General features: G+C 33.0%; 1 non-coding gene and 2 pseudogenes across 1 annotated transcript; 2 read left to right on the forward strand and 1 right to left on the reverse strand.

The window, feature by feature from the left end:
* Positions 1-641: 641 nt before the first annotated feature.
* Positions 642-715, reverse strand: TRNAW-CCA (transfer RNA tryptophan (anticodon CCA)). Its single transcript has one exon. It is a non-coding gene; the product is annotated as a tRNA-Trp (tRNA).
* A 5,243-nt stretch (positions 716-5,958) lies between these two features.
* Positions 5,959-8,135, forward strand: LOC121218400 (photosystem II CP47 reaction center protein-like; annotated as a pseudogene).
* Positions 8,136-12,276: 4,141 nt separating this feature from the next.
* Positions 12,277-18,375, forward strand: LOC107904706 (cysteine--tRNA ligase 2, cytoplasmic-like; annotated as a pseudogene).
* The last annotated feature ends 2,629 nt before the right edge of the window (positions 18,376-21,004 follow it).

Genomic DNA, 21,004 nt, shown 5'->3' on the forward strand with positions numbered 1-21,004 from the left:
ACTCTTGTCCTGCTGCTCTATTTTTGTGAATACCATTTATAATGATTGATGAAGGAAAAAATTTCATTTGAACATATTATTTCAATTGGTATTTTTGCTTATCCCCCTCTCGTTTAAAAATTTAAACTTAGGTAAGTGCTTTATAAAAAGAACTTATTGGTCTAAGTAAGATACGACTTATTTGAAAATTAATTCAATGAACGACCAATTCAAAAAAACAAAGCTTTCTGTCCTATTCCATATATTCTATAGCTCCTTACCATGTTAATTATCAATTATTAGGTGTTGATATTCATGGGCAATAGAAATTAATATTTAGGGATAGATATTACATTTCTTTTTCTCCTTTCAAATAAATTGAAATGATTGAAATTTTTCTATATGGAATCGTCTTAGGCCTAATTCCTATTACTTTGGCTGGATTATTCGTAACCGCATATTTACAATACAGACGTGGTGATCAGTTGGACCTTTGATTAATTAACATACCTTTTTTTGACTGACCCCTTTAATTCTTAAATTTTTGAATTTCAATTTATTTAATAATTTTAATTTAATAATTTAATCCAAGGACGTCAAATTTGAATTGTTGTTCAAATTTTTTTTAGTTCGGTGTAATTTTGACCTAACAAGAACGGAATCACGCTCTGTAGGATTTGAACCTAAGACATTGGGTTTTGGAGACCCATGTTCTACCGAACTGAACTAAGAGCACTTTCTTATCATAATAAATAAGACTGTAAAAAAGAGGATTCTTTTATTTTATAACCCCAATACATCGCGCACAACTATACTATCATATATCATATATAATATGAGAAAATGATAGATTATGTATGCTTAATTTTAATCAATCTAAAACGACTCCCTCGTTACTGCTCAAAGGAGAAGTAATAAGTAGCGATGACAGGATTTGAACCCGTGACATTTTGTACCCAAAACAAACGTGCTACCAAGCTACGCTATATCCCTTTCCATTGGCCTACAATGTCATTGTAGAAAATCCCTGTCTTGTTTTCCACACCCTTATTTCATCTATTGATATACAAAACGGATCTTTCCATTTACTCTTTTTGGTTTCATATCATATAACAATCATATAATGAATAATAAAGGAATATTTTTAGTGGGAATTCTCAGGCGGAAAGGGACCTATTTTGTTTAGTTGTTTTAAGAAAGGGAAAATCTTATATATCGAATCATTGTACATTTAAATTTTAATTTTGAATTAGGAATTCCGGGTACAAATAGAAAAATCTAAGTGGTCTTTAACCACACATACATGCGATTATATATGTATTACAATAATGTAATACGATAAAGAAGGAGGATTTTAAATGCGAGATCTAAAAACATATATTTTCGTAGCACTGGTACTAAGTACTCTCTGGTTTGGTTCTTTAGCGGGTTTATTGATAGAGATCAATCATTTCTTCCTGGATGCATTAACGTTCCCTTTTTTCATTCTAGTTATTGCCGCGGGACGGGGTGGAAAAGATTAGATCGAGATACAATCAAATATCTGTGACTACTCTCTCGCCCTTTTTTTGTTTTTTTTTCAAATTAGATAAGAATTAGATAAAATAAATAAGGAAGGTAGAATAAAAAAAGTAGATTCAACGTCACCGAAACTTGAGTTCAAGCTTCAATTTAATTACTAGTAGAGCGAAAAGAGAAATGTGGCTAGAACAGCAGTATCCTACAAGGTACTTAAATAAAATACCGTATGGTGGTTTGATTCTAAATAGAGTTCAAAATCGCTGTATTACTTATTCTTATGATTTACTATTACTATAAATCTATATTGATTTACTATATTGATTGCAACAAAATCTTTCAAGATTTGGTTTTGAGTTAGCAACTTTTATTTCTTTTTTTTTCATTCCTTTCTTCTTCGCTTTTGATTGGAAAATAGAAAAGTTGGGTGAATTAAAAACTCAAAGGAGGTCCATGGCCAAGAGTAAAGATGTTCGAGTAACGATTATTTTGGAATATACCAATTGTGTTCGAAACAGCATTACTAAGGAATCAACGGGTATTTCCAGGTATATTACTCAAAAAATTGACACAATATGCCCAGTCGATTGGAATTGAAGAAATGTTGTCCCTATTGTTACAAACATACAATTCACAATGAGATAAAGAAATAAATCAAATCAAGTGCTCGTATGTCACCACTTCCTGAGAATATGAAAATATGACATTAGGTATATAATATATTAAGTATAAGTACATAATTAGTTATATATAACGCATATAATTGAATTTATATATAATGCATATTTTCTTTCTATATTATTATATTATTAATATTATTTATATATTTAAATTTTTATATATTTAAATTATATATTTAAATGATAAATAATAATAAAATTTTAAAATAAACAAACCAAATCCTATTTATAATATTAATCCTATAATTTGAATTTTCAAAATAAGATTTTAGAAATAGAGATAGGGATAGGATTCTTTTTCGAAATAAGGAATAAAGAAATCATGGATAAATCCAAGCGACTCTTTCTTAAATCCAAGCGATCTTTTCGTAGGCGTTTGCCCCCGATCCAATCGGGGGATCGAATTGATTATAGAAACATGAGTTTAATTAGTCGATTCATTAGTAAACAAGGAAAAATATTATCTAGGCGAGTAAATAGATTGACCTTAAAACAACAACGATTAATTACTATTGCTATAAAACAAGCTCGTATTTTATCTTCGTTATCCTTTCTTAATAATGAGAAATAGTTTGAAAGAAGTGAGTCGACCACTAGAACTACTGCTCTTAGAACCAGAAATAAATAGGCTTACCCCTTCAAAAGAATCGAATCTGGTTGGGGAAGAAAATAAATCCTTTTTTTAGTGAGCTACTTCGCTCATCTTGTTTTGATGACCTTATCAGAATTAGAATTTTTTATCATATTAATTTCTACTCTACCTTCCCCGATTTCATTCTCGAGGGAACCTTATTTTATTTAAAGCATTTCATTGGATTCCTTCCGATCTTCTTCCTTTCTAATCTCGTGAAATCATATAAAGATAATTCCTATTTGAGATAGCTATTTGTGCAAGTACTTTACGATTTAGAAGCAACTATTTCTTGTACACATTGTGTATTAATCTATTATAACTATAGGATACCCCCATTTCGCGAATTACTGCATTTATTCAAGTGACCCACAAACGACGAAAATCCCTTTTTTTCCTATCTCTATCCCGATGAGCCGAAACTAAAGCTCTTATTCTTTGTTGAGTAATAGTTTGAGTAAGTCTTGAATGAGCCCCTCAAAAGCTTGATGCAAATAAACTAATTTTTTTTCAACATTTATGAGCTATATATCCCCGTTTAATTCTGGTCATTGAATAAAAGAAATTTTGATGAATAACTAATTCCTTCTTCTAGTTGTTCTTTTCTAGTCTATTAATAACAAAACAGATTCTTCCAATGTATAAAATAAAAATTCTAATGGCTTTTGCTACTCTAACCGTCCCGACCACGATTTTTTCTTTTTTTTCTAGGCATTTCATTTCGCCTTGAAATAAGAAATTGTATTGATACTAGGCATCAAAAAAAGCATATTGACTAAAATAAAGGAGTAAATAGAAATGGATAAATAAATAGTGGGTTCCATCGTTTCTATGGTTACTTCTTAAACAGTGAGGTCCTCTCTATACACCGGAGCTTATTCCTTCATTTAATTGGTAACTTGTACAGTTCACACTTTTCGGCATTACTCATAAATTTTCCAGTAATAGATCTTCCACAATGAGATCTATCTTATACAGTAACGGTATGTAAGGATGAGGATTAATTGGGCAGCTGACCCTGTTAGTCCATTCTTTGCAAGAGTCGAAACATAATATTTTTGCTTTTTAAATAGGATTTTCCCCGCTTAATGGATAAGCATTTGCTACCAATAGGGAATTTTTTCTCATTTTAAATTCCAAGATTGGATTTGTGCCAATGGAAACCATAAATTTCATACACAATAGAAGGATATGGTAGATCTATCTTTTTTAGATAGTGAACGGACGAACCTCATTCTATTCACTGGTACAGATCGTTGATACTGAAAAAGTTATTTCTTTGTTCTCAGCCCATGATCTGAACAAGTCGCACATACACCCTAGTACATGTTCCTCGGTGCTGAGGACATCCCCCAAGAGCAGAGGATTTCATGACATTTCTAATTGGCTGTCTTGCATTTCTAATAAGTTGTTTAATAGTTGGCATACTGAATCATATACATAATAGATGGTTTAGATCGATCCTAACCAGATGATTCTGAATTACTTCTTTTTCTATTTAATAGATTAATAAAATATTAACCCCTTAGGCTTAAGTTAAGAAGGAAATGAAGAAGAGGGATTAAATCAATCTTAATTAAATTATGGATTGGTGTTAAATCGTTGCTATTGCTATTTGTTATTTAACTTCTTTAACCGCTACAAGATCCACAATTCTATGAGCTTGGGCTTCTGTTGCTGACATAAAAAAATTTCTTTCCATGTCTTCGGATACAACCCATAGGGGCTTGCCCATTCTTTGTACATAAACCCTTGTGAGGCTTTCGCGAAATTTCAGTAATTCTTCCGCTTCCAGGATAAATTCTCCTATTTGTGCCTCATAAAAAGAACTAGCAGGTTGATGGATCATTACCCTGATGATATAACATAATAAAAAGTCTTCTAACTCACATAATAAGGCGAGAAGAATAACTAAAAATAGCTAAAGAATAATAAGAAAAAAAAGATAGAATTGAACAACCATACAAGCATTTTTTGTGCATTGCATACGGCTTTACAATGAATTCTCTTTTTTCTTTCATCGAAAAAAGAAAAAGAGAAAATATAGAGAGCGTTTATTAGACCCAGATCACTAAATAATCCAATTACCACCCTTCTTTTTTTCTTTTTTTTCGGAAAAGTTCAAAAATACTATGATGGCTCTGTTGCTTTATATATTTATTTCGTCTGTAATTCAGCAATCCCAAAGTTTTTTTTTCAAAAAAAAGAACGAAAAAAATAGTTTTTTTCGTACTCTTTTATTTTATAACACAAATATTGTTATAAATATTGTTAATAGCCTCTGGTGTGAAAAGAAAAAAATTTTGTGACGCTAAGATGGGCCCATGAAAGCTAAGATAAAATTGGAAATGCCCTTTCTCTCATACTACCCTTTCGATATATAATCTAATGTTTTGAAAAAAAAAAGAAATCAAAAAAATTCATATCAAATTCAAAGTGCCATGCTATTATTACTTACTAATTCATGTTTCATATGGCGAAGGCGTCTTCTTTTTTCTTTCCATTAAATAAAAAAACTCATTGGCGCCGAGCGTGAGGGAATGCTAGACATTTGGTAATTTCTCCTCCGGCTAGGAGAAAATATCCCATTAAAGCAACCAATCCCATGCATATTGTATGGACATCTGGTTGCAAAAATTGTATAGTATCATAAATAGCTACTCCGGGTATTACCCATCTGCCAAGAGAGTTTATAAACAAATACAGATTTTTGGTATCATTCTCTCTACTGAGATATACCATAAGACCAATAAGTTGATTCGAGATCTCGATATCAACCTCTTGTCCTAAAAAATTTAATCTTTCTCGATAAATTCGGTTGATTAGGATAAAATTGCAACCCTTAACAGTCGTACAGGCACCTTTTGATGCATACAGTTCAACAAAAATTGCAAAAAAAATCAATGCATAGATTCCAGCCATCCTTCATTTTTTCTAGTGTGCCTTTTCTAACTTCTAATTTCTAATGAAGGGGATTTTTCTTACATTTTTTAAATAAAATGAAATTCAAAATGAAATTAAAGAAAGATAGTTTTGGCCCGTTTTCCTATAATCTATAATATAGAAAAATCCGCTAAACTTATCGCACAAACTTTTCATTGATCTATTTTTTTTTCATTGGGATTCAATCCAAATCATGATGTCATTTTCTTGTTCCTGAATGGGTTTCATCAATTTATTCAATTTTTAGGTTTATGCTCTACTCCGAGTAAAGATCCGCCCGATTTTGATTTGCGCATTAGGACAAATGACCCAATACCACATCTTTTTGCTATGATTTCATTTCCTTTTTTATTTTAATTCCTTTTTCTTTCATGTTTTCCCCAAATATTCAACGTATTTCTCATATTATTCGATTGATTAATAGTTTGAAATCGTTCTTATTTCTATTTCGAATTTGTAAATAAAAAAGATTTATGATTATGATATAGGTGGTAATCATAAATGTATTACCAATTGGGTTTTTTCTAAACGGAGCCTGGATGCTTCATTTTTTCGGTCCAACCAAGCCAACCATAAATCATTCTAATTGAAAATATTAATCTGGATACCCCCAAAAAAAATGAAATGGATCTCTAATTGCACTTCATTACACTTCACGCTACAAATTTTTGATAATTCAATCAATCTTTTTTGGGCAAACAGAGGAGATCTCGATGGGCGAGAGAAACGGGGGAATCCCATATGACCCAATATATTTGACAAGTCGCACTATACGTCAACCCAAACTGCATCTTCCTCTCCCGGATTTCAAAAGGAACTTTTGGAACACCAATAGGCATTAAAGGAAAGAAAAAAATTAAATACTATATTTCACTTTGATCTGGAAGCGTAATAATGGTCTTAATAATATTGGCCTCATATTTTATACATAGATAGAATAAGGCCATAAAATAAAGAAAGACAGAATGAATGAAAGAGAATTCTTACCAATAGGTCTTTGAATGATGAACAAATAGGGATACGTTCATTCATAAAAAATAGGATCAACCCCCATTGCGTATTGATACTTATCGGGTATAGAATAGATCTGCTTCTCTTTTTTCTTCTGAGCCGAATTCTTCCCTTAATTACTAATGGAATAGAACAAATATTAATCCTTTCTCCGAAAGAATCCACCCAAAAGGGGAGGTATTCCAATGCAATAAAGTTACATAGTGTCTATTTTTCGTTGATAAAGGGGTATTTCCATGGGTTTGCCTTGGTATCGTGTTCATACTGTCGTATTGAATGATCCCGGTCGCTTGCTTTCTGTTCATATAATGCATACGGCTCTGGTTGCTGGTTGGGCCGGTTCAATGGCTCTATATGAATTAGCCGTTTTTATCCCTCCGATCCCGTTCTTGATCCAATGTGGAGACAAGGTATGTTCGTTATACCCTTCATGACTCGTTTAGGAATAACCAATTCATGGGGCGGTTGGAGTATTACAGGGGGGACTATAACAAATCCGGGTATTTGGAGTTACGAAGGTGTGGCCGGAGCACATATTGTGTTTTCTGGCTTGTGCTTCTTGGCAGCTATCTGGCATTGGGTATATTGGGATCTAGAAATTTTTTGTGATGAGCGCACAGGAAAACCTTCTTTGGATTTGCCCAAGATTTTTGGAATTCATTTATTTCTCTCAGGAGTGGCTTGCTTTGGCTTTGGCGCATTTCATGTAACAGGATTGTATGGTCCTGGAATATGGGTGTCGGACCCTTATGGACTAACTGGCAAGGTCCAACCTGTAAATCCGGCGTGGGGCGTGGAAGGTTTTGATCCTTTTGTTCCGGGAGGAATAGCCTCTCATCATATTGTAGCAGGGACATTGGGCATATTAGCGGGCTTAGTCCATCTTAGTGTCCGCCCGCCCTGACGTTTATACAAAGGATTATGTATGGGAAATATTGAAACCGTCCTTTCTAGTAGTATAGTTGTTGTCTTTTTTGCAGCTTTTGTTGTTGCCGGAACTATGTGGTATGGTTCAGCAACTACCCCCATCTTGGTCCTACTCGTTATCAATGGGATCAAGGATACTTCCAGCAAGAAATATATCGAAGGGTTAGTGTTGGGTTAGCCGAAAATCAAAGTTTATCAGAAGCTTGGTCTAAAATTCTTAAAAAATTAGTTTTTTTTATGATTACATTGGCAATAATCCTGCAAAATGAGGATTATTCAGAATAGGTTCAATGGACAACGGGGATGGAATAGCCGTTGGGTGGTTAGGGCACCCTATCTGTAGAGATAAAGATGGGCGTGAACTTTTTGTACATCGTATGCCTACTTTTTTTAAAACATTTCCGGTTGTTTTGGTAGACAGAGACGAAATAAAGCCTCTAAAATAGCCTACAGTCTAATTTACATATGGTTGTTGTACCATGGTTGCTTTTCTTTAACTCAAGTAAATAATTGTATATATTGGCATATTGGGCTTTGTGATTCCCTAGAACTAGTTCTAGATCCCTAATCTTAGCTCTCATACATTTAGTCCGAGACACAATTGTTCCAAAATCCACCCTAATATCATTTCGTAAAGATGTTAAGGAATAGTTGGAATCAACTTGAAATTTGTGTAAATAATGCCTAGCCATCCACTTTGAAGTAATATTCTTATTTTTCATTACATTGCCACACTTATGGTGGTTGACTAAGGTCTTAACTTGCCAACTCCCATCCATTGGATCCTTGGGATTTAATTTGGACGCCCATAACGTCCATGGAAAACTAGGTACACAAACTGCTTTCACCCTAAGCTTGTCATTCCTAGTTAGTTTGGTTACTACCCTATTTATCCCCCTATACTATTTAACTGCATCTTTTAAAATATCTCTACTAGGGAAAACCAAACCCTTTATCAATATAGGGTTCCTCATATCAATTTGAAGATTGAACAAATGGTACTTTTTATTCTCATATTCATCATAACCCACGTTATTATTCAAATCCTCATCACTGTTACTATCAAAATCATCTCCTAAACCCTAAAAAACTGAGCCCAGTAAGTGGTCTAACTCATTTTGCATCATTTCACCTATCAGTTCAACCTCTGGTTCATCTACCTTATCACCATCAGACTAAAAAGAATTAGAATAAGAAGTAGCTGACTCATAAGCTTTATATGAACTATCATCTGAGTCAGACACTTCTCCTCCAAAATCTCCCCCTAAAGTATTTTGTTCAACATCAAACCCTAAACCAAAAAAGGAAAATAAAACAATATATTAGTAACAACAAATTACACAAAAATTCAAACCTGAAAACAACATTATATCAACTCCAGTTCAATTTCAAACAACATAATTAATGAATTCATGAACATTTTAGGATATTCGAACAACAGTCGATATTCATCTTTGGACAGCATTAAAATACATAATCTAGAACATAAAAACAGTAGCCATTATTCACATTTTGACAACATAAATATGTGCATTAAAAGACATTATGACAGCAGTTGCAAATTGCATTTGGATAGCATAAATATACACATTAAAAGATATTTTGGCAGCAGCTGTAAATTACAAGTGCAAATTGTTAACACATTGTGGCAAAATTGGGGAACTTCAATCCTTACTTAGACAATTAGAGTGAAGTTATCATTATATACATCTTTAAATCAATTATTTGTTATACATTTGCATCAAAATACACCCAAGTTAAAATGAAAAGCTGAACATAAACATAAGCATAAAGGACTGACAAAGAATAATGTTTGTTTCGCTAAGACGGCGACAAAAATTAAGCAATCACAATTCATAATATCAATCTGCAAGCCTGAGAAGATTGCAGATTTCAAAAACCTAACTGTCAACTTAAAGGTCTAAAGTCAAATGCTGAGTTGGTTATAACATATAATTAAGTAATGAAACCTGCATTTATAATTTATTGAAGGAATCAAGCTGCCACAATTTGTACAAATGTTTAAGTTCAAGCTATACAAATTACATTAAAAATGAGATGATAATTACAAAAGAATAAAAAGGAAAGCCCTTTTCACCAGCAGTAACATGCATAGCAAAGAAATAAAATGATTTTAGATCCAAATTTGAGTAAAACCAAGTTCTTAGCAAAAATTATGCAAAACCCACATCAGATTTACAATTAATCATGTAGAGTCTCCAAGTACCAACAGATAAAACTAATAACATAGAGATATAATTTAAAGAAAACAAAAGCTACTAATCAATTAGCTCTGAACCAAAATTTACCCAAGACCAGCAAAAGAAAAAAATTGCAAGGTAGTTTAACACAAAATCAACAGTAAGAAAGAATAATCTGGAATAAAAAAGGAAGGCCCTTTTCACTAGCAATAACATGCAGAGCGAAAAAATAAAATGATTTTAGATCCAAATTTGAGTAAAACCAAGTTGTTAGCAGAAATTATACAAAACCTACATTAGATATACAATTAATAATATAGTCTCAAAGTACCAAGTAGATAAAACTAATAACATAGAAATATAGTTTAAAGAATACAAAAGCTACTAACCAATTAGCTTGAACCAAAACTTACCCAAGACCAGCAAAAAAGAAAGATTGTAAGGTAATTCAACACAAAAATCAACAATAAGAAAGAATAATTTGGAATAAAAAGGAAGGCCCTTTTCACCAGCAGTAATATGCAGAACGAAGAAATAAAACGATTTTAGATCCAAATTTGAGTAAAACCAAGTTGTTAGCAGAAATTATGCAAAACCCACATCAGAAATACAATTAATAATGTAGAGTCTCCAAGTACTAAGCAGATAAAACTAATAACATAGAAATATAATTTAAATAAAACACAAGCTACTAACCAATTAGCTCTAAACCAAAACTTACCCAAGACCAGCAAAAAAAAAAAAGATTGCAAGGTAATTCAACACAAAATCAGCAGTAAGAAAGAATAATCTGGAATACCCACAAAGAGATTGTGAACATACAAGTTGATTCAAAAAATTGATTGAGAAACCAATTATTCAAGAATTGTGAAAGAACTAGAAAATATAATGATTAGGAACAAGAACAGTAAAAGTAACAACCCTTTTATGAAAAAGTTACAATTAGCTTGAATGAAACAAGTTCATGAAAACATGTTTTTGGTTGCATTTTATGGGATGTCTACCGACGCAAAATAAAATATATGTTCACAAACAATTTCAAAAAGTCGAAGAAAATATCAAGAATTTTAATTTAGGATTTTCATTAAACAATAAAAAATCCAATCTTTTGTTTTTCAGTATTGAATAAAAGAGGTAGAGGAATGCAAAGAAGACATACCTAGACCCTCCATTAAGTCCATCTTTATGAAGCAGTCAGTTTGATTTCAACTATTTTGATATTGATAATGGTTTTTCCAGTCAAAAGAAAAAAAAAAGAGATGGAAGAAAATTAAAAAGAGGAGATGAATAGTTTTTTCAATTAAGGTTTAGGTTTAAAATTTTTAATTAATTAAATTTATTTAATTAAAAATCTATTTTCATCCTATTTAGAAATCTCAACAAATTGGAATTCATTTAGCAACCGATTTTTTTCTTCCATTTTAATTCATTTCAATAATTCTTTTAGTTGCTTTGATAGAAACACAAGAGGAACCATATACAGCTTTCAGACGAAGTATACGCTTTAGGTCAACATATATGTATGTCTGCTTACAAAAAAACAAAGAATAATTGATCAGATTCGTTGACGTTCCTACGAAGAAACACTTACGATACTAGAACTCATGCCTAAGTTGGCACCTAAAATCTAGTTAAACTGCCACGTAGGATTACCATTAGAGAGATAACGAAACTTAACGGTTGGGTGATCACTTCGTAACAAAATAATAATATAAGTGACTAAAATGTAACATTTCAAAAATAAGAGACTAAAATGTAACCTGAAATAAACAAGAGAAGATTACCCTAAAATTATATATCAAAAAGTTATTCTAAAACTACTGTAAATCCTACCAGCCATTGCGTTGGATTAATTATTAAATACTTTTAGGTTAAATCATAACGTAACTAATTGAATATTAAAATATACTTTCTTAGAATTTTTTGTATATTTAAAATTTAATTTTCGTAGTTTTATTTTTATAAATTTAATCCTTCTTTTTTAATATTTGTAATTTAAAAATTTAAATCTGAGAACCAAAAATATATAAGGAAAAAGAAGTGTCAACCAAGTTGGACCTTCCCTTTATATACAGGTTATATAGATTTCCATTAAAAATTCCCGACCCATTCTCATCTCAATTCAGACATCCCGCCGCAATCAAGCTTCTCCATCTCCTTCTCCTGTCCCTGACCCAAGCTCTCTCTTGCCCTCAAGTTTCCTACAAACCACGAAATTGAATAAGATACTTTTTGGAACCCTAAACTTAATGAGTCATGAGATTTTGAGGTATGGCTCGGTTTGTGTTGTCTGCTGTCTGCCTCTGCATCACTCTGCTGTATTTGATTTTCTGTGTCTGATCTCACTCTCTCTTATCCTATTTTTTTGAAAGGCATCGGTTTAGTGGAAATGGCGAACTGTTATCGCTGCTAATTTCCATTACACTGCTATTTGGGGTGTCGGATGGAGTTTAAATCTGACATTAACGCTTGCGGAAATTCCGTTTAGGGTTAGGGGTTTTTTGCCCTTAATCAAGGCATGGATCCTTCAAAGCAAGAAACAAACCAGAAAAAAGCTTCTAAAACGATGGCTAAGAAGGAAACCGAAGAATTCCAATTTGTTGTTTACAATACCATGACTAAGCAAAAAGAGGTTTTCAAGCCCAAAACTCCTGGAAAAGTTCGCATGTATGTCTGCGGTGTCACTGCCTATGATTTCAGTCACCTTGGCCATGCTCGTGCTGCCGTTTCCTTCGATGTCCTTTACAGGTGTATAATTTGTCTTGGAGACATCCCTTATGCTTTTCCCCCCTTTATTTTTAAAATTGGTTGCTGACTATTGGAATTGTACAGGTACCTTAAGCATTTGTGATACGAGTCATAAAGGCCCAATCCAAGTTCAAGAACGTGATGGGCTCAAATTGCCACAAGGCCCAATAACAAGATCAAAGGCCCGAAAAATGCGGTCAAAAACTAAATGGGACCATTCAAGAGCTTGTTAGCAAGGCCTTAGATGCATACACGAGAGAACAAGAAAATCAAGATTCACTTTCTTGTTTTCAAGAAAATCAAGAAACCGAATCTTGGACCAATTTTGCTGTTCGAAGAGATTTCAAGAATCAAGAAAATCAAGATTTCAAGTCTTGGAAATCTTGGTCCAAGAAACCAAATCTTGCAGCCAAAACGCATTGGATCTCCATTACGAGCGTCAACGACCCAATTTTGGTAGGAGATGGATCACGAGCCCAAATTCTTGAAGGCGAGGCCCAATAACCAAAATTTAGCCCAATCAAGAAATTTCTTCATACTTAGTTAAAAATCAGGCCAAAATGTCAAAGGGCCCAATTTGTAAACATCTTACTTGTTTAATTTAATTTTTTAATCTTTAGGAGCATTACATGTAAAATTTGGCCCAAAACAGCCCATATAAGTGCATGGCCGAATTTACCTTGTTATGTTATTAATTAGGTTTAATTTTTATTAGTTACTTGTGAGATTAGGATTTGTTGGAGGCCTATATAAGCATTGGCCAGCCACCCTTTGTAAACACATCTTATTATTATTTTTTCTATCAAATTTCAGATTTGTTGAGTGCAGAATTTTCTTTGGGGTTTTCTCCAAGAATTCTCTCTTGATTTTTCTTTAGAAGTTGTTTTAACAATCTTTTGATTGTGGGAGCCATCTTCAACCTTCTTCTTGCCATCGATATTCTTTGGAGGGGAGATTAGAGCCGTTTGAAGAGATTTGTGAAATCTTTCGGGATTTCAAGGATCTTTAGGACTTATCCTTTAATTCTTGCTGTTTTCGATTTCTTTCTTTACTTTTCTTTGCTTATACTTGTGCCGATTTCTCATCTAATATTTTGTTGTTCTTGTTTGTTTCCCAGCATTGATTAAACTCAAGATCTCATCGTTTAAGTTGTTCTCCTATTGGCAGCACCCATTCGAACCCAAAAATCCCCAATTCCTAGGGTTTGGCCGATTGGATCTCTTTCAATTTGGGAATCAATTGATTGCTGGAAATTGGGCATTCTTGGCCGAATCAATCCCTTGGCAGATTCGCATCCTTTCCATACTTTCAATTCCGTTTGATTCGCTTATTCTATTTCTTTGTTTCTTGCTGCTCTTTTAATTGAATTTGGGGAATTTCAATTCAATTCTGATTTGCTTTTAATATTGTTCTTTGTTTTGATTTCAGATCTGATTCGTCTAGAGCTTTCATAGGAGTTTCTCGTGACTTGGCAACTCGATCTTGGTCCGCGCGCATTCTCATATCAATTTGGGTTATGAGGTTACTTATGTCAGGAATTTTACTGATGTTGATGATAAGGTTTGAATTTCGATTTGATTGGCTCTTTGCTTTCGGTTTTTGGTGTTTTAGTTGAGAGCAATGGCGTTTTTTATGTTGAAATGATACTTATCATTTGAATCTGATGCATTCAACTTATGTATTTATAATATTGGGGGGTTGAAACCTCAACTTATTAGTTGTTTTCTCCTTTTGAGCTTATTGAACAAGAGCTTAAAGACTTCTATTTGATATGTTAATCTATTTTAAACTTGTTTAAGATCATTCTTTCTGGAGATGTTATAGAGAATGCACTCTCTTGTTTCCAATGTTTTACCACATCTACTTTCTGATTAATAGTCCATCTCTCATATGTCAACAACCATTATGTCTTCCTCATATTATGAGAGCTACTGATTGGACTTTTGCAAATAATTCGTCAAGCCAATGAGACTGGAGAAGATCCAACAAGTTTGAGTGACCGGTACTGTAAAGAATATAATATAGATATGAGTGATCTACAGTGTCTTTCTCCAACACATAAGCCACGCGTTTCTGGTCACATGGAGCAGATTAAAGATATGATAACTCAGGTTTCCTTCCTATTGAATATGCTAGTTTTATTTTGTAGAAATATGGATACCATGATTCCTCTCTCCCTTTAGCAATCTTGCATCTCCCCCCTATGGAAAATGTAGTGCACATATTTATGGTCAAGTTCACTGTTGGATCTCTATTGCTGCTTTAGGGGAATTTCCCTAGTATAATTAGGTTTATGCACATCTAAAACCCATGATAACACTATGTTTTTATGCATGCATGCATAATGTGCATATGTATGTATTTGCATTAACAAAAGTATGATTCATTTAAATGGGTTATATTTGGTAGTTATATTTTCGGATCGTTACCATATCATGTGATAAAAAGCTATTATTGGGCATGTCATTGTCATGTACTGTATACTTGTAATTTATCTACATCTGCCCAATGACAATCAATGATGTAGCAAGGACCCATGCTCTGGTCTTAGAAGGCATTTTAGATGTTTCCTTCTATGAAGAAGTAGAAGAGCAGTTTTTAACTTGCACCAATTCATTTTGAACTGAAGTTGTCCATTTTAATTGTTAAGAGTTGTTGAACTGCTGAACATGAAGTTTATTACATATATTGCATTATTTTAACATGTGAAGGGCTGAAGGAAAATACTTCATATGCCGTTTTTTAATTCCTATCATAACGTTCTCTATAATTTCATCTTGCAGATTATAAACAAAGACTTTGGATATGTTGTTGATGGCGATGTGTTTTTTGCTGTTGATAAATTCCCAAATTATGGCAAGTTATCTGGGCAGAAGCTGGAAAATAATAGAGCGGGTGAACGTGTTGCTGTTGACTCAAGGAAGCGTAATTCTTCCGACTTTGCATTATGGAAGGTGCAAAACCTACTAGCTTACTAGTAACTTTAGGGATGTAATCAAGCTGAGTCTAGCCTATAGGCTCAAGATTCTTTCCTTTTGAAATCTTGAGGCTTGAAGTTGGCTTGATCATGGTGGAGCTTTAATTTATGTGCTTGAGCTTGTTTTGAAAAAAATAAAGCTACTTGAGCTCCCTTCAATTAGGTTCAGTTATTATTAAATTTATTTAAGGAATAGGTATTTATTGTGTTCATGCTTGCGACATTTCATCTAGAGTCTAAAATTTGCCCTTCCAAAGTTGCTGTACTGTGCTTAAATCTGTTCAAGCTATAAAAAGAATTACTCAAATTATCATTGCTTCCTAATGTCTAGCTGTTGACTGAAAAAACTACTTCGTAAGCTCTATGGATGGGACTTTAAATAGGCAACTATATATCAAGTACAAGCTAAGTTACCTGAACTTTTCATTTTCTCTAAAGCACTTGTGTTCAACACCTATGTTCGGCACATTTAGATAAGGAGGTCTTATCCTTAAATTATATGGAAACTTAAAGAAAACAATGAGCATATCTGCATAAGATGCATCTTGTTATCCAACATTCATCAGCTCTATGTAACATAGAGTACAAGGATGACAAGCCCTAATTACAAGATAAAAAAAATTTAAGAGTTGCAATTTAGATACCCCTCCCCCTTCAATAATAATGACACACTTCATTGAAACTAATGTTGCACAACTTCTAATGTCAAATTTTCTTCATCCATTCTATTTGCATCAGTTACCTGCCATTTATAATGTTGGCATCATTTCCAAATTTTGATGTTTAATAATTGTTTCAGGCTGCAAAGCTAGGTGAGCCATCTTGGGACAGCCCATGGGGACCTGGACGACCTGGGTGGCACATAGAATGTAGTGCAATGAGTGCACATTATTTAAGCTTCAAATTTGACATTCATGGTGGTGGGCTTGATTTGATTTTTCCTCACCATGAAAATGAAATTGCTCAAAGTTGTGCTGCATGCAAAAAGAGTGACGTAAGTTATTGGTTGCACAATGGGCATGTTACTAATAACAATGAGAAGATGTTAAAATCTTTGGGTAATTTTTTCACAATTCGCCAGGTAAAGTTGGGGCTTATTATTTATGTGATTTCCCTTTTCTCTGGTTCTAGTTGCAGAAGTGTTCTCATATGAGCTTCATTTTTTTGTGTTTGTGTTTTTTTCTAGATTACCGAGAGATATCATCCACTGGCTTTGCGGTACTTCTTGATAAATGCACACTATCGTTCTCCTCTCAATTACTCCGTTGTTCAGTTGGAAGGTGCATCAGATGCTATTTTTTACATATATCAGGTTTAAAGCTTATTTCACTGCTTTTCCTTTGCAATAGGCAAATGCTGATTAGAATTCAGATGTCTTGGTACAGATAGTGATCTGGCCTTTTAGGCTTAAAATTTGTTTTGTCTGAATTGTGTAGGGCTTGTATACTTGTAAGGTGTCATGGATGAGGAGCATGCCTCATTCCATTTCTTGGAGTTCAGCTTTATTTAATATTGGCTTCCTTTTACCACTTAATATTTCTTCTATAATTGATTAGATTTGCCTCTCCTTCAGGTTAAAAATTACTCAAAAGTGTGACCGAATTATTTTCTGAGTTAACCTGAGATGCTGAGTTTTTTTTTAATTTACATGGGCAACTGTACCAGGATTTAGGGTGAGTTTGGATGGGCAGTGCGTTTACCTGCGATTAGTGTAAAAATAGCGGTGGCAGTGAGATTAGATACTGCAGCGATACTGTAGCGTGAGACAAAAAGTAAACTAAACGCACCATATCGCACCCAATCGCCCATCCAAACCCACCCTTAGTTTAGATTCAAGTCCTTTGGAAAAGTATCTTTACCTGCTTTGTTGTACAGACTTTGAAAGATTGCCAAGATGCTCTATTGCAACTACAAGAAGAAATTCCCAACGATGGCAAACCAGCTTGGACTACTCCGGATGTCAAGGAATGCATTAGCAAGCTCCGCAATGAGTTCCAGGTGAAAATGTCAGATGATTTGAGCACTTATACTAACTGGAGCCTTTCTAGAAACATTGAAGTTGGTAAACAATTTGTTGACCATGCTAAAGGTATTTGTTTATCTTTCAAAATGCTAGTAACTCTCTTTTATATATATATACACACACACATACATGTTTATGCCAAGGCCAATAACAATATATTTTCTCTTGTAATTTGACAGAAGAAGCAGCAAAAGCAACAAAGATTATTGGTAATTCAATCCCTTAAAGAGATCGAGAAAGAAGTTACGAAAGTTTTGGATGTTCTTGGATTGCAGCCACCTTGCTCTTATAATGAGGTGTCGGGATTTACTTATTACACGATATTCATGCCTTCTGTAAAAGTTTGAACACTAAAGATGATGAATTTCTTACTTAAACAGGTTTTGCTGCAATTAAAGGAGAAAGCATTAACGAGAGCCGGGTTGGTGGAAGATGATGTGATTCATTTAATTAACGAAAGAGCTGAAGTGAGGAGAAACAAAGACTTCTTGAAAAGTGATCAGATGAGAGCTCATTTGCAAGCAAAGGGCATTGCACTCATGGATGTAGGCACGAAAACAATTTGGAGACCTTGTGTTCCTGTTCAACAAGAATCGGAAGTAGTGCCATCAGAGAGCCAGAAGGTCCCTCCCAAGCCTGAAACTGCATAAGAATGCAGATCTTGATTCAAGTTCACTAAAAAAACATATTGAATTTGCTGGGATCAGGGCCATTTGTAGACAGTTTTGATTCATAATTTATAAAATTGTCTTTCTGTTTCTGATCTAATAAACTTGTGTAATGAATCATGTTCTCTTACTATTTGGCCTTTAGCTGCACAGAGAGTGAGCCAGATTATTTTTCTTTTCTGGAAACAGTACATTAATACAATGTTGTATACTGGTACATAGCAGGCATGAATATGGTGGTTATATCGACTTTTCTAAGTTTGGTACAGATGGAATTACCCCAGGATTATCACAAAGGTGGAGACCCTCAACTCAAAGACAAACTCTTGCAGAAATGTAGTGGCTATATGAGTACGCTTAAGCAACTGATCTTTCAGATATCTTCTCCACTTTCTCTTTTGTCTGCCTTCACTTCAACGGCGGCAGCTTCCTTCCCTCTTTTCTCCTAATATTCACGGTACATGAATACTATTTTAGGAATCACAAATCTAACATTGTTTATGTAGATTGATATATTTTTAACTTTAGTTTTATAATGGTTTTACTACCATCTATTCCCATTATTTTTATGGGGTTTTTCATTAATTCCCATTTTTCTACAGAAATCGCATTCTTTCTGCAACTATTGATTGTAACTCCAGTGTCTATCAAAACATTTAGAGAATATTTTCAATATTTTCTAAACTGGAATGTAATTTTAATATTTATTCCAACTTTTGACTTTTTATTAATTGTTGAAGTTTGAATTTCTTCCATTCTAGTTTTTCTAGAATTATTACGTCTTATTTCATCGAAAAAGTCTTTTTCTTCTCCAATTAGATTACCTAATTTAATATCCTATTTTTCAAAATTAGGAATTTCTTCTAATTGATTATTAGAACTATTTCCTATGTTAAACATAAATATATATTCTTCGTTATTATCAGAGTCTATTTCTGATATTAACTCATAATATTTCTTCATGATTTATTTCCTTTTTAAAACATATTTCTAAATCTTGTTCTTCAAGACTTTTTATCATTTTCCTAACATTTTTTTTCCTTTGTTAGGACAATTGCTCCTGATCTAATTTATTATTAACAATAGTTAATATTTTTTTAGACTCATGGTTTAAGTCTATATTTTTAACATCTGCTATATTATTTACCTTTTCTTCTATATTACTGACCTTTTTATATAATTTACCAAAATAAAAAGAAGTTATATCCACAAGACTATTTATACCCTTACTCAAAGATGAAATGTTATTTTCATTTCTAGAGTTTATATGCGTAATATGATTACAAGTTTTTTCTTGAAATTGACACTCGATTTGTTCCATAATATTTGTTTCTGGTACCTAAGACCGTCTATTATCTTTATCGTCTTCACACAACGCCTAACGTCCTCCCTGGACTCAACGGCAACAAGAAGACAGAATAACAAATATATGAGTTTTGAAACAAATAACTGTGAAACAAACAGAAATGTAAATCAAAGATGGAAACAAATGAGGCGTGGAAGCAGCCGCATCCATTTGAAGTCAAATCCTTATCAGAAACACTGTTCGGGATTCAAAATACAATTGTATAGAATTTTTAGAATTCCTTTATAAATAGAGAGGAAAGATCAATTGTATAGACATCTTGTAAATTACCAAATACTTTACTTTATAGTTTTCTTTTGTAAACTTTTCCTTTTGTAAAAAAGAGTATATATTCCCTTCCGCTCATAGTCGCACTCTCCCTCCCTATGGTCAGTTGTGTAAAAGAAAAAAATAAATAATTTAGGAGAAATTAAAAATTTAGACTTAAACCATGAGTCTAAAGAAATATAATAATAAATTAGATCAGGTTATTAATAATAATAATATGGAGTCTGATGTAGATTTAGGTCCTTTATATTATGGTAATGGTAAGGATAATATTTTAGTTTTATCCGAGGAAGAAAACACTTCTTCTGATGAATCAACATCTATGTTAAAAAATTATAAAAAAACATAAAAAAACGTAAAGAAGAAAATCAACAACAAAAATATGATTTCCTGTCCTATAAAAATCTTATAGAACATTGAAAAGAAAAATTTACTACTACAAATGATCAACTAGAAAGAGTTGAATATTTAAAATTAATAGAAGAACTTTATGAACAACATAAAGATCTATTAGACTCTTTTTTACAGAATGAAAAGTTTACAAAAGAAAACTATAAAGTAAAGTATTTGGTAATTTACAAGATGTGTCTACAATTGATCTTTCCTCTCTATTTATAGAGGAGATTAAAAATTCTATACAATTGTATTTTGAATCTCGAACAATGTTTCTGATAAGGATTCGACTTCAAATGGATGTGGCTGCTTCCATGTCTCATTTGTCTTATTGCTTCTTTATTTGCATGGTCATAGTTGTGGAGGGGAGGGAGAGTGCGGCTATGAGCGGAAGGGAATATAGACTCTTTTTTACAAAAGGAAAAGTTTACAAAAGAAAACTATAAAGTAAAGTATTTGGTATTTTACAAGATATCTATACAATTGATCTATCCTCTCTATTTATAGAGGAGATTAAAAATTATATACAATTGTATTTTGAATCCCGAACAATGTTTCTGATAAGGATTCGACTTCAAATGGATGTGGCTGCTTCCATAATTGGTTTGTGGTGCCAAATTTTGATTTTGGGACCAATGTGATTGACTCTCCTTTTTTGGGGTCAATGAAGAA

This window comes from Gossypium hirsutum, chromosome D06 (assembly GCF_007990345.1).
Source record: "Gossypium hirsutum isolate 1008001.06 chromosome D06, Gossypium_hirsutum_v2.1, whole genome shotgun sequence".
Lineage (NCBI taxonomy): Eukaryota > Viridiplantae > Streptophyta > Magnoliopsida > Malvales > Malvaceae > Gossypium > Gossypium hirsutum.